We start from the raw sequence: 15605 nt of genomic DNA on the forward strand, positions 1-15605 counted from the left end.
ATCATGAACATAAAGATGTAGAGTAGGTAGCAAAAATGCCTTTGTTATTTTCCTTATTAATTTAGGTAGCAAAAATACCTTTGTTAATTTAGGCAGATAAAATACTTGAATATGTACATATGTAGTTTATGTAGCAAAAATACTTGAATGTGTGTATATATATGTTAGGTAGCAAAATGCCTCATAAAACGTATATATGTTGCATATTAGGTAACAAAAATGCCTCATAAAATGTATATATGTTGCATGTTAGGTAGCAAAAATGCCTCATAAAATGTATGTATGTTGCATATAGGTAGCAAAAATACCTTATTAATTTAGGTAACAAAATACCTTATTGATTTAGGTAGCAAAAAAAAACTTGTTAATTTAGGTAACAAAATACCTTGTTAATTTAGGTAACAAAAGTACCTTATTGTTTAGATAGCCAAAATACCTCACACAAAAAAAAATTATTATTATTATTATATGTATAGGTAGCCAAAATACTTTGAATATGCATGTGTGCAATTGTTTGGTAGCAAAAATATCTTGGACATGTGTGTATGTGGTCTTTAGGTAGCCAAAATACCTTGAGTGTGCATGTATGTAAATTTAGCAAAAAAAATGCATGTATGTGTTTTAGGTTGCAAATATGCTTTGAAGATGCATGTATGTAATCTAGGTAGCAAAAATGCCTTGAATGTGCATGTATGCAATTTTTAGGTAGCGGAAGGTCTTGCGTGCATGTATGTTCATAAGAACATATGTGTATGAGTGTGCTCTAAATTAACATTGATGTTTGTGTTTATTAGAGGAAGTTGTATGCCATTTTTGCTTGACTTTTCTATTTTTGGTATGCTGACTTTACAAATGTGTTTCGCAGGAGATGGCCCTAAGAAAGCTTCCATCAAAGAGGTCCAAGAAGGACGCCACCGGAGAAGGCTCCAGCGCTGCCCAGCCAACTGACACAGATTTTGACAGGCATCGATTTTGGAGCGCCGAGCATCAACAACGCTTTGAGACCATCAAGGGATAGTCATTCCTCAGAGAGAGGCAGGTCCAGCTGAGAGACGATGAGTTTGCTGATTTTTAGGAGGAGATAGGCCGCAGGCGCTGGGCGCCACTCGTGACATCCATGGCTAAAATTGACCCAGAGATAGTCATGGAGTTTTACGCCAATGCCTAGCCTACCGAAGAACGATTTCGGGATATGCGCTCCTGGGTGAGGGGCTAGTGGATCCCCTTCGACGCAGACGCCCTCAGTCAGTTCTTACGCCATCCATTGATTTTGGAAGAGGGTCAGCAGTGTGAATTCAGCCAAAGGAGGAGTCAGGTCTCTGGTTTTGACGAGGAGGCCATTGCTCAGCTTTTGTGCATACAGGGGCTGGATTTCGCCCGGACCACTACACGGAGACGGGTGAGGATTATGCGCACCAGCATGAACACCCTAACCCAGATATGGATGACGTTGCTGCTGCTTAGCAACATTTTACCCAGTGACCACAACTCCAATCTTCCTTTACCAAAGTGTCAACTAGTGTATGCCATCCTGATACAGGTCAGTATTCACGTGGCTCATTTGATTGCTGATGCCATCTATCAGTTTGCAGGAATGGTGCCTACGAGACACCCTATGGACCCGGAGAGGTCCAACAGGGCCCTAGGATTCCCAGCTCTAATCACGGGCCTCTTCCAGTTCTACGAAGTGCCCGTCACCCCCAGCAAGATCATTCGGCCTCCCATTACTAGAGCCTTCATCGAGAAGTACTACATCACCAGGCAGGCGTAGGGCCAAGCACCGCAGCAGCTCCAGGAGGATCAGTAGCCAGCGGCAGATGCGCCATCGCCGCCACGAGAGGAGGCACCGTCTCCGAGGTCCCTCTCTGATCGCCTGGACAAGATAAAACTCCGGATAGACAGGTATATGTGTCACGTGATTAGATAGTAGGCGGCTAATCACAGAGGGCGGCGGTGGCTGAATGAGATGTTCTATCATTACAATCTACACCAGCAAAGTCAGGACCCCAGTCCTTTCCCTTGGCCCACTCCCGAGCAGTTCGAGGCCACGGTGGCCTGGCCTGGGGACGAGGCCGAGTTTGAGATGCAAGCAGGGCCCACGGGGACCTCTGGAGGTGGGGACGAAGCCCAGGATGATCAGGACTTGGCAGACATGTTGGATTTCCTCCTCCGAGAAGGACAGGGACTACCATATTGCCAAACTTGTGATTTATCTTCCTTTCAACATTATTGCTTTTAATTTATTTTTTTATTTCCGTAGGATTTGAAATTATTGCTTTTGTTTATTTTGTGGTTTCCGTGCGATGTAACGCTGTTGTTGTTATTTATTTTGTTATTTCTGTAGGATTTGACATTATGGATTTTGGTTATTTTGTGGTTTCCGTGCTATGTGACTTTATTGTTGTTTTTTATTTTGTTATTGTCGCAACATGCCCTTTTGCGGGCGTGCGAGGCGAGGCTCACGGGTGCGCTTTCCAAAGGAGGAAAGATGCGTGGAGTTGCCACCAACGTTTATTTGTGGAAAACGTCGGAAAAACCGAAGGAAACCGGTCAAAATGAAAATTCTAAGTTCGGGAGTTGTATTTACGTTTGAGGAAGGTATTAGCACCTCTTACGTTTGTCTCGAAGGACAACAGCCTATTTTTAGAATTTGTGGAAATTGTGTTACCTTAACTTTATTTCTTTTTATTTTTTGAGGTCGACAAAAGCGGGGCTTTTGCTCCTACGTACCCTCCATCGAAGAGGAAATCAGACCTACATAGTTCTTTCTTTTGAATGAATCAAGCGATCCTTTTTACTTGAAAGGTGATCATTTTAAGGCGTTGGACCTTAAAAATGATCCATTTACTTGATAAGGAAAACTGAGATGATAAACTTTCAAACCCTTTTTAGTGACTTTTTTTGTCGATGAGCTTGACTAGGCGAGTTGATTTTAGCCTTAGTTTCACTTTAGTTATTAGTCAATTCGATTAAGAATGAGAAATCCCAAAAAGAAAATGTCCGATTGATTTTCGCTTCATTTTACTAAAAGATATTTTTTTTATTACTATATTATTATTTTACCTCTTTTTTGATTTCCAACGTGGTTACGGCACGATCGAACGGTCGGAATTCATTTTAACAGAAATTAACGGATGATACAATTCAAATGATCGGTGGAAATTTATTTTATTTTTAGATTAGGCGAGGAACAACTTAAATAAATGACTGAAGCACGTCAAAAGGGGGTATAGAAAGCGAATGAAAATGAGAATAAAAGTACATGAAACAAATGGGGACCACCACGGGTACATAAAATGAATTGAAAAGCTCGGTTTGAGGTACTTACCAGTTGAAGACTGAAGAAAACGAAGAACGAACGATAAATGTCGAAGAACGGTTGAAAATCTTCGCGTAATTACTCACGAAAACGTTACGGAAGCGCCTCGGCTTGGATTTTCTTCACGGAAACAATTTTCCTCAGCAATTTCGAGAGAATAAGAAGTGCCAAGAAGGCTGAACCCTTTCCCCCTTCATTCCTCCCCCTATTTATAGCAAAATAGGGGAGGAGCTTGCCACCCAGCTCGCCCAGGTGAGCAAGGTTGCTTCCTCCAGAAGCAACCGCCTTCTGGAGGAAGAAACTGGAAGGCCCAAGTGGGCCTGATTGCTATTTGTACCCCCCTTTTTACTAAATGCACCCCCTTTACTTTTTTTGGTAATTCTTTTTCCGTAACATTACGAAACTTTACGAATTTCGTAGCGATACTTATTTTCCTTCCGCAAGGTTATGAATCCTTACGGATTATGTATTTACTCTTTTTTAGCTTTCGAAGAAGTTACGGAAACTCACGAATTGCGCAAAAACACCTCTTTTCGATTTCCGCCACATTACGGAATTTCACGGATCGCGTAAGCCTGCTTCCCTTTGATTTCCGACATGTCTCGGGGCTTCACATATTATGCAACAAAGGGTGCCAAGTATCTTGAAGCGGCCAATCAAAGGTTGCATATCATCAAGTAATAATCCCCAGGCGAAATTAGGGTATGACAGTTATTTCCGTGTGGTTTGACATTATTTGCTACTAGTTATCATGTCCTTTATGTTTAAACTGAACATGACGTTATCGCTTTCGGTTATCAGTCACTCATTTTGAGTAATTTTACCGCTTCCAACATAGGTCTCTTGTACATTGCATGCCCTTTTTCAATAAAATGTAGTTTCGGATACCAACTGTGCCCGATTCACAAACCATTTCTAATCCATTACAAAGAAAAACAATAATTAATTAAATGACAAAAAAAAAAGGCCAACACGCTTTTGGAAAGAAATAACTGCCACTTTTTCTTTGGAAAATTTTCACCAGTCAGAAGACAAGCAGATTTTTGAAAAAAAATATGTGTACACCTGAAGGGTGAATGTTGTGGAAGTTTTCCTGAATGCCTAAACAGACTCGGGTGCATGAATAAATTGATAAAAGAGCATCTTTTGGAAACACTGGGTTGATTTAAATGGGAAAAATGAATCCTAAGCCTTAGTGTCACATGACCACAAACTTGGTGTTTGAGTGTTCACATGGGTGCATGCATGATCTGTTTTGCATAAATTTCTAAATCATCGTTTTTGCATGCATATCATGGAAATAATGTGGGGCATTCCCTTATCCCTGAACTGCTTGTTGAAAAAATATCCCTGACATACTTCATGTCCGGCCTTCTACAAGCCTTTTGAGCCAAAACCTCAACTCATCGGCCATAAACCTTGACTTAGGATAGGAGTTTTTCCCTTTACCCTCGGAAGAAGGAACAAAAGGATCCCCCAAGAAAGAAGATCCATTCACTGTTAAGTTGCAAATGTGCTTCAAAAGCAAAAGAAAAAAAGAAAGTTCCTGGCCAAAGGTCAGAATAAAGCAAAAGAAAAAAGAAAGTTCTCGGCCAAAGGTCGAAAGAAAGCAAAAGAAAAGAAAATTCCTGATCAAGATTGGAAGAACACAAAAGAAAATGTACAGAAAGGTCTTTGGACCCAACAATGTCTGAATAAACATACAAAATTGTCACAAGCAAGAAAGAAAAGAAAGGAAATTGTGGCTTGCGACACATGAAGCGGTCCCCTTCTTGATTACCAAAATATTTTGCGCTAGTGACTCTTTCACCCCGCGCTAAACAAAAACAGAAAAGGAAAAGGCCAAAATACCTAGAGCCAAGTTTTCCACCAAAGACAGTTTCCCGAAATACCTAGGCCGAAATACCTGTTGATCCATGATTGTGTATGTTATCTTTGATTTGATAGGAAATGATTTGCAAAGTCAAGTCGTGACATATCTATGGTTCGGAATTAGGATGAAACACTTGCCCGTGTGAGATTTATACACTTTGAGTGATTTTTCTTCTATTTCAGTTGGACCCAATGTTTCTTCTAAATGCTCATTTAGAAATGAAATGCTAATATCCTAAATCTCATTTACGATTATGAGAAAATTCTATCAGCATGCTTTCCTTCCCCAATGGACACATTGTTTTTTTTCAAAAAAGTATATGGCTCTGATCAGTTGGAGGTTTGTTTCTTTGCTAAACCATGTTCACATTCTAGTGAAGGAACACCGAGACTATTTTAGTCTCCATTTCATCAACCAGAGGCAAGCTAGCCCATTGACTCGTGGAGACCAATGTGGTTGTCTGCACACTTTGTCGAAGACTCAATGTCTATCGACCGAGACTACTTTAGTGTCTCCTTTTCGTCAACCAGAGAAAAACGAATCTGATGACACACCTGAGACTACTTTAGTCTCCATTTGGTCAACTAGAGGCAAACGAGCCCGTTGACGGGCGAAGACATCTCATGGTTATCCGCACCCTTTTGCTATCCAGAGACAATCGAATCTGATAGCACATTGAGACAACTCATGGTCATCCGCACCTTGGTCATCCAGAGACGGCAAGTTCGATGACACGCAGAGACCAATATGGTCATCTGCTCCCTTTATCGAAGACTCAATGTTTATCGACCGAGGCTACTTTAGTCTCCCTTTGTCATCCAGAGACGGCAAGTCCGATGACATGCAAAGACCAACATGGTCAACTGCTTCCCTTGTCGAAGGCCCAATGTCTATCGACTGAGACTACTAAAGTCTCCCATTTTCGTCATCCAGAGGCAAGCAAGCCTGATGACACGCAGGGACATACATGGTCATCTGCACCCTTTGTCAAAGACTCAATGCCTATCGACTGAGACTACTAAAGTCTCCCCTTTTCGTCATCCAGAGGCAAGCAAGCTCAATGACACGCAACGACCAACATGATCGTCTGCCCCCTTTTGTCGAAGACTCAATGTCTTTTGACCGAGATTGTTATAGTCCATCTTTTTGTTATCCAGAGACAACATAGTTTGATGGCATGAAAAGATCGTGATGGTCACTCGCTTTCATTTCTCCGAGACTATCAAAGTCCCTTTATCATCTAGAGACAACTAGGTCCGATGGTGTGCGAGGATGATGATGGTCGTCTGTTTCTAATTGTTTTTGGAGACTGTTGCAGTTCCCTTTGCTATCCAGAGACAAGCATATAGAGACAAACATAGTCATCTGTTTCCCTTGTCAAAAGACTCAACGTCTGTAGATCAAGGCTACCGAAGTTTTCCCTGTTATCCAGAGACAAGCGAGTCTGATAGCATGCGGAGACCGTCACGATTATCTATTTTGTCACTTTCAAGGCACCAAGGCTTTTGCTGATGCACCTGATGTCTTTTTATGCTCCTTCTTTTGACAGGTTTCACTTATTGAGCTATTGGTTGGTCGGGTGGAGTTTTTGCTCGAATGAAATTAGTGTCTTATTTTTACTTCCCTTTTATCTCCAATAAAAGATAAGTAAAGAGGGGCAACTGTCATACCCTAATTTCATTCGGGGAAAATCATTTGTAAATATGCGGACCTTTGCTGACCCATTCGAGATGCTTAAAACTCATTGCCACATAATCTGTTAAGTTTCGCGGCGTTTCAGAAGGAAATGAGCAAAATACAAAAATTGGGGGGTGAACTGATCAATTTAGGGGGGTGTACCTAGTCCTAGGCCCATCTAGAATATTCTGGATGGAGGTTGCTTCAGGTGGAAGCTACCTAGCTCGCCTGGGCGAGCTAGGCGGCAACCACCTCCCTCCTTTTTTCTATAAAATGGCCTTTGGGGCTGAAGGGAAGGGGTTCAACACTTTGGGTATTCAGTTTTCACTTAAAATTAGCGAGGGGAAGAAGAAAGTAGGAAAAAATCCAAGCCGAGGTGCTTCTGTAATGCTTTTGTGACGTTTTAGTGATCCATTCTGTGGATGTTCTTCCCTGTTTTTCGCCATTCTTCGTTCGTTCTTCATCGTTCGTCGATCTTCAACCGGTTAGTTTTTGATTTTGAAGCTTTGAATTCATTCTATGCACCCTTAGGGGTCCATTATTGCTTTGTATGTTTTCATCTTCATTCTTCTACTTTCGGTATTCTTTTTCTTCGTTTTAAGCGAGTTTTGACCGATCGTTTAAGCCATAACTTCACTTAATTAATGTTTAAATGAATTTCAACTAATCGTTTGTGTTGTAATCTCGTTTAATCACCTTTAAAATAAAATTCAACCGATCGTTCATGCCGTAACCTTGGTTAAATAAAAAATAATAATAAAATAAGTGTTAATCAGACATTTTACTTTGAAAGTCCTCTTTAATGAGTTGAGAAATAACCAAGTGAAACTAAGGCTAAAATCAACTCACAAATCAAGCATTTTCCCTCAAAAAGGTCATTTGAAATCGTTTCAAGGTCCAACGCCTTAACGGTCTCTTTTTACTTTTATCGGTGAAAACAAACCGTTTAAAAGTCTAAAATCGACACCCCACATAACTTTCTTGCTTTCTAAAGAACTATGTAGGTCTGAGTTCTTCATCACAATTGAGGATACGTAGGAGAAAAAGTCGCGCTTTTGTCGACCCTAAAAGACAAAAAATGTAAAAAAGGGAAATAAAATAAAGTCATGATTTTGCACATTTGATTAAAGGTTGTCGTCCCTTGTGACGGACGCGTGGGGTGCTAATACCTTCCCCGTGCGTAAAAACAACTCCCGAACCTTTTACTCTTAAAGTTCGTAGACCTACTTTTTGGTTTCTTTCTAATGTTTTCCTCAAATAAACGTTGGTGGTGACTCTGCACGTTTTCCTCCCTTGGAAGACACACTCGTGAGTCTCGCGTCACCCTCCCGCCGAAGGTAAGTTGTGATAGTTGGTGACTTCGATGGGGACTATTTTTAGCGAGTTAGGCCTTCTAAATCTTGTGCAATATCATGACTTTCTCTTTTTTCAGATTCCTTTTATTTCTCTTATGTTCTTGTATATAAACTCTTGGATGCTTTTAGTGTTTTTAATGTATGCATGAGGTAGATATTTATTCATTTGATTCACACAAACACCAACACTTTTTGCACACATGGTGAGTTGAAATAGGGCTCTATACCCGGGTCCGTCGGAACATAGCAAGTGGAGGTGAATCTATGATCCTATGGTAAGATTTGGGACCTAGCTACGATAGAAGTCTCCGTGGAAGCGATTGCATCCCTTACCCAGTATTATGACCATCCCCTGAGGTGCTTCACATTTGAGGATTTCCAGCTAGTGCCGACTGTGGAAGAGTTTGAAGAAATCCTAGGATGCCCGCTGGGAGGAAGGAAGCCATATCTTTTCTCAGGGTTCTATCCCTCCATGGCTAGAATTTCCAAGGTAGTGAAAATCTTGGCACAAGAGTTGAACTGGGTAAAGAAAAGCCGGAATGGGGTAGTCGGAGTACCAAGAAGGTGTTTGGAGGAGAAGGCAAAGGCCTTGGCTAATCAAGACGAATGGGCTTCTTTTATTGAAATCTTGGCACTTTTGATCTTCGGAGTTGTCCTCTTTCCAAATGTGGAAGGGTTAGTGGACCTAGCAGCGATTGGCGCTTTCCTCTCCCTTCACCATGGCAAGGAGAGCCCGATCGTCACCATTTTATCCAACATGCATGACGCGTTCGATCAGAGATGTGAAAAGAGCGGTGCAAGAATTGTTTGTTGTACACCGGCTCTCTATGTGTGGCTGGTTTCACACCTTTTTCGCCAAGAAGGTAGGCCCGTCTGTCCGCTACAAGGTCACCGCTCGTGCACTGAGAAAGGAAAGGAGAATTGGGACTAACTCTTTGCTAGTATGGAAGAGGCATCCGTTAATTGGTTCCCTCGCTGGAAGGAAGGAAGAACTGGGATTCTGTCCTCGTGCGAAGTATTTCCAAATGTTCCCTTGATGGGAATAAGGGGTTGCATTAATTATAATCTCGTCCTCACCATAAGACAACTTGGCTACCCTATGAGAGGAGTGCCATCAAAGGAAAGCATCACGCCTTTCATCGCACGGGGTTTCAATGACCCCAAAGTGAGGGTAGTTCAAGGAGTTCGCAAGGCAAGGGATGCGGTGCAAAGGAAGGACAAAGAGCTTAGGGGAAGTAGTAATGGGATCATCGACAAACATATGGGATGCTAATACCTTCCCTATGCGTAAAAACAACTCCTGAACCTCTCGTACTTAAAGTTCATAGACCCACACGTAACGGTTTTTCTAACATTTTCCACAAATAAACGTTGGTGGCGACTCCACACGTTTTCCTCCCTTGGAAGATGCACTCATGATTCTCGCGTTGCCCTCCCGCTGAAGGGTAGGTTGCTACAACCATCATCATCCCCGCAAACCATCGGACTCGTTTGTCTTTGGATGGGAAATGGGACTTTGATAGTCTCAGGACAAAGAAAGCGAAAGACCACCATGGTCTTCATGCCATCGAACTTGGTTGCCTCTGGATAGAAAAAGGGTGAATTTATAACAGGAGTGGTCGAAAGACATTGAGTCTTCGACCAAAGGGGGCAGATGACCATATTCATTTCTGCGCACTATCGAACTTGATTGTCTCTGGATAGTGAAAATGGAGACTAAAGTAGTCTCGGTTGATAGATGTTGAGTCTTCGACGAAAAGAGCATATGACCTCGTCGGTCTCTGCATGTCATCAGACTTGATTGTCTTTGGATGACGAAAAGGAGAGACTAAAGTAGTCTCGGTCGATAGACATTGAGTCTTTGACAAAGGATGCAGACGACCATGATGGTTTCAGCGCGTCAACGAGCTTGCTTGCCTCTGGTTGACGAAAGGAGAGACTAAAGTAGTCTCGGGTGTGTCATCAGACTCGCTTGTCTCTGGATGACGAAAAGGAGAGACTAAAGTAGTCTCGGTCGATAGACATTGAGTCTTCGACGAAAAGGTGCAGACGACCACATTGGTCTCCGTGTGTCATCGGACTTGATTGTCTCTGGATGACGAAAAGAAGAGTGATGTGCCATTATTTTCTCCTATTTCTTAACCCTTTTTGGACCATTTTAATTATTGATTAGTCTTAATTGTCAAATTAATTATGCAGTTTTATCATTTGGGCCTATTGGACTAATTTTGTGTTTTTAATTTAATTTCAGGAGAATTATAAGCAATTGGGCTTGAATCTAGAATTGGGCTTGGACTTGAAGAGAGCAGAAAATTTTATCAAATTTTATCTTATCTAGATTTTATCTAATCTAGATATTATTTCATCTAGATCTTATCTTATTTAAATTTTATTTCATCTAGATTTTATTTTATCTTATCTTATCTTGTCTAGATTTTATTTTATTTATGGGCTTGGACTTAAAACAGATTTGTAAGCTTTGGGGCTGAAAACTATATAACAGCACCAAGGTTCTAGTTTAGGCTCTCTTCTTTCTCCTCTCCTCTCCTCTCCTATCTCTCCTGTTTTCGTTTTTAGTTTTAGGCTTTTCTTCTTTTAGACACTTTTTCGTTTTGCAATTCCAGTTTTTACTTTTCATTTCAGCAATAAAATTTCGTTCTTCAATCTATAATTTCGTTCTCTATTGATTAATGGAAGGCTAAGTCTCCAACGTTGTTTTCTCTTGAGGATCAAGAAGTTCTCTTTGAGGTTCTATTATTACTATTAAATTTTGTTCAGTTTTTCCCCTTCACCAATTACTCTGTATTTGTTGCTATTAATTCATGCATGCTTAGTGCTTGATTAATTGTCTCTGTGCTTAATTTACATTTATGCTTACTGATCGTTTATGATTAATTGGTGTATGTGTTGCTTAATCACATAATGAATGCCTTATGTTAAATTTCGCTTAGTAATTTAATTTAGGGTTGGATTAAGTGGTTGAACTGATAAAGGATAAACTCTCGTAACCTAGGATACGAGACTTGCTTGTGAATGAAGGGGAAGCAACGTGTTTTAATTTTGATATTTTATAATTCACATCTATTCGTTGTTTAATTTACAAAAGCAAGCAACCCCCCCCCCCCCAATTCGTTACTATTTTCCTACTATTTGCTATGAACATTTGGTTTATCATTGCTCGTTGGGAAACGACCTAGGATCACTTCCTAGTTACTGCATTTTAATGTTTATTTAATTCGGGTACGACCTCGATCAGAGAGACTAAAGTAGTCTCGGGTGTGTCATCGGACTCGCTTGTCTCTAGATGATGAAAAGGAGAGACTAAAGTAGTCTCGGTCAATAGACATTGAGTCTTCGACGAAAAGGTGCAGACGACCACATTGGTCTCCGCACATCAACAAGCTCGCTTGCCTCTGGTTGACGAAAGGAGAGACTAAAGTAGTCTCAGCGTCCCTTCACTAAAATGCGAACATGCTTTAGCAAAGAAATAAACTTCCAACCGATCAGAACTACATACATTTTGAAGAAAAACAATGTGTCCATTGGGGAAGGAAAGCATGCTGATAGAATTTTCTCATAACCGTAAATGAGATTTAGGATATTAGCATTTCGTTTCTAAACGAGCATTTTGAAGAAACACTGGGTCCAACTGAAATAGAAGAAAATCACTCAAAGTGTATAAATCTCACACGAGCAAGTGTTTCATCCTAATTTTGAACCATAGATATGTCATGACTTGACATTGTAAATCATTTCCTATTAAATTAAAGACAACATGCGCAATCATGGATCAATAGGACTTTTTTGGGAAACTGTCTTCGGTGGGAAACTTGGCTCTGGGTATTTCGGCCTTTTTCTTTTCTATTTTTGTTTAGCGCGGGGCGAAAGAGTCACCGGCGCAAAAGATTTTGGTAATCAAGAAGGGGACCGCTTCATGTGTCACAAGCCATGGTTTCCTTTCTTTTCTTTCTTACTTGTGACAATCCTATATGTTATTCAGATATTGTCTGGTCCGAAGACCTTTCTATATATTTTCTTTTGTTTTATTTCGATCTTTGATCGGGAATTTCTTTTTTTCTTTTTCTTTCTTCCGATCTTTGGCCGAGAACTTTCTTTTTATTTTGCTTTAGAAGCACGATTGCAGCTTAACAGTGAATGGATCTTCTTTCTTGGGAGATCCTTCTATTCCTTCTTCCAAGGGTAAGGGAAAAAATTCCTATCCTAGGTCATGGTTTATGGCCAATGAGTTGAGGTTTTGGCTCAAAAGGCTTGTAGAAGGTCGGACATGATGTATGTCAGGGATATTTGTTCGGTACGCTGTTCAAGGATAAGGGAATGCCCCACATAATTTCCATGATACGCTTGCAACAATGACAATTTAGAAACTTATGCAAAACTGATCATGCATGCACCCATGTGGACACTCAAACATCAAGTTTGTGGTCATGTGACACTAATTCTTAGGATTCATTTTGCCTATTTAAATCAACCCAGTGTTTCCAAAAGATGCTCCTTTATCAATTTATGCATTTATCTGAGTCCATTTCGGCATTCGGGAAAACTTCCACAGCATTCACCCTTCAGGTGTACACACATTTTTTGCAAAAATTCGCTTGTGTTCTGACTGGTGAAATTTTTCCAAAGAAAAACTGGCAGTTATATCTTTTCAAAAGCGTGTTGGCCTTTCTTTTTTTTTTTGGTTATTTGATTAATTTATTGTTTTTTCTTTGTTTTTTTATCTTCCTTTTTAGCTATTTCTTTCAATCAAGTCCCTTAGGCAAAAGGACTAAAAATGGTTTGTAAATCGGGCACAGTAGGTATCCAAAATTACATTTTATTGAAAAAGAGGCGTGCGACTGAAAGTACACAAGACCTGCCATTTTGGCGTTTCAGACAAACCATCACAATGTAAATACGACAACATGCTAGACGCGATAAAAAATACTCACCATGAGAGACTGATAACCAAAGGCGACAACGGCATGTTCAGATTAATCATAATGGACATAATAACTGGTATCAAATAATGTCAAACCACACAAAAATAAAAAAATAAACCAAAAGCAATAATGTCACATCCCACGGAAAAAACAAAATAAACCAAAAGCAAATAATGTCACATCCCAGGAAAATAACAAAATAAACCAAAAGCAATAATGTCACATCCCACGGAAATAACAAAATAAACCAAAAGCAATAATGTAGAAAGGAACATGAATCACAAGTTTGGCAATCTGGTCGTCTCTGTCCTTCTTAGAGGAGGAAGTCCAACATGTCTGCCATGTCCTGATCGTCTTGGGCTTCGTCCCCACCTCCAGAGGTCCCTGTGGGCCCTGCTTATGTCTTAAACTTGGTCTTGTCCCCATGCCAGGCCACCGTGGCCTCGAACTGCTCAGGAGTGGGCCAAGGGAAAGAACCGGGGTCCTGACTTTGCTGGTGCAAGATGTAACGATAGAATGTCTCGTTCAGCCGCCCCTGCCCTTTGTGATTAGTCGCCTATTGTATAATCATGTGACACATATACCTATCCATCCGGAGCTCTATCTTGTCCAGGCGATCAGAGATGGACCTCAGAGACGGTGCCTCCTCTTGTGGTGGTGATGGCGCATTTGTTGATCCTCCTCAGGCTACTATGGTGCCTGGCCCTGCGCCTACCTAGGGATGCAGTACTTCTCGATGAAGGCTCTGGTAATGGGAGGTCGAATGACCTTGCTGGTGGCGATGGACACTCTGTAGAACTAGCAGAGGCCCATGATCAGATCTAGGAACCCTAGGGCCCTGTTGGACCTCTTCGGGTCCATAGGGTGTCTCGTAGGCGCCATCCCTACAAACTGATAAATGGCATCAGAAATCAACTAAGCCACGTGGACACTCATCTGTGTTAGGATGACATACACCAACTGACACTTCAGCAGCGGGAGGTCAGAGTTGTGGTCACTGGGCAGGATGTTGCTGAGCAGCAACGTCATCCATATCTGGGTAAGGGTGGTCATGCTGGTCGCATGATTTGCACCTTTCTCCCTATCGGGGTTCGGGCAAAATCCTGCCCCTATATGCATAATAGCTGAGCGATAGCCTCCTCGTCAAAACCAGAGACCTGACTTCTCCTCTGGCTAAATTCACACTGCTGACCCTCTTCCAAGATTGGCGGGTGGCCCAAGAACGGACTGAGGGTGTCTGCGTCAAAGGGGATCCATTGGCCCTTCACCCAGGAGTGCATATCCCGAGTTCCCTCCTCGGTAGGCCAGGCATTGGCATAAAACTCCATGACTATCTCCGGTCGAATTTTGCCATGGGTGTCACAAGTGGCGCCCAGCACCTGTGGCCTATCTCCTCCTAAAAATCAGGGAACTCATGGTCCCTCAGCTGGACCTACCTCTCTCTGAGGAATGACCATCCCTTGATGGTCTCGAAGCACTGCTGATGTTCGGCGCTTTGGAATCGATGCCTGTCGAAGTCTGTGTCAACCTCTGGGGCAGCGCTGGAGCCTTCTCCGGTGGTGTCCTTCCTGGACCTCTTTGATGGAAGCTTTCTCAAGGCCATCTCCTGCAAAAACATAGTTGTAAAGTCAATTCACAAAGAAACGCCATTTTAAAGCAAAACCAAACAAAAATGGCATCCAACTCTTTCCAACCACAAACATCAATGTAAATTTAGAGCAAACTCATACACACATTTCCTTGAGGAAGTACATTTATGAACATACATGCATGCAAGACATTCTACTACCTAAAAATTACATTCATGCACATTCAAGGCATTTTTGCTACCTAGATTACATACATGCATTTTCAAGGCATCTTTGCTACCTAAATCACATACATGCATTGTTTTTTGCTAAATTTACATACATGCATACTCAAAGTATTTTGGCTACCTAAAGATAACATACATGCATGTCCAAGATATTTCTGCTACCAAACAATTGCATACATGCATATTCAAGTATTTTGCTACCAAAAATTGCACACGTGCATATTTGAACATTTTTGCTACCTAAATTACATTTCATGCATATTCAAGTATTTTTGCTACCTGAATTACATTTCATGCATATTCAAGTATTTTGCTACCTAAATTAATAAGGTATTTTTGCTACCTAAATTCAACATACACATTTTCTGAGGCATTTGTTACCTACATGCAACATACACACATTTCATGAGGCATTTTTGTTACCTATATGCAACATACACACATTTTATGAGGCATTTTCAAACATCTAGGTGCAAGGAAAACATCATGGTGCAACCCCAAAACTGAATTTTGTCCTAAAGGGAAATCCCCACCACCATGCTCTCATCTTCATGCTCTCTTGCATTCAAAATCAAAGCTTGGTGTTCCTAGGCCTAAGTCCTATTTTTGAAACCTCTACAAACTG

This window comes from Glycine max, chromosome 11 (assembly GCF_000004515.6).
Source record: "Glycine max cultivar Williams 82 chromosome 11, Glycine_max_v4.0, whole genome shotgun sequence".
Classification (NCBI taxonomy): domain Eukaryota; kingdom Viridiplantae; phylum Streptophyta; class Magnoliopsida; order Fabales; family Fabaceae; genus Glycine; species Glycine max.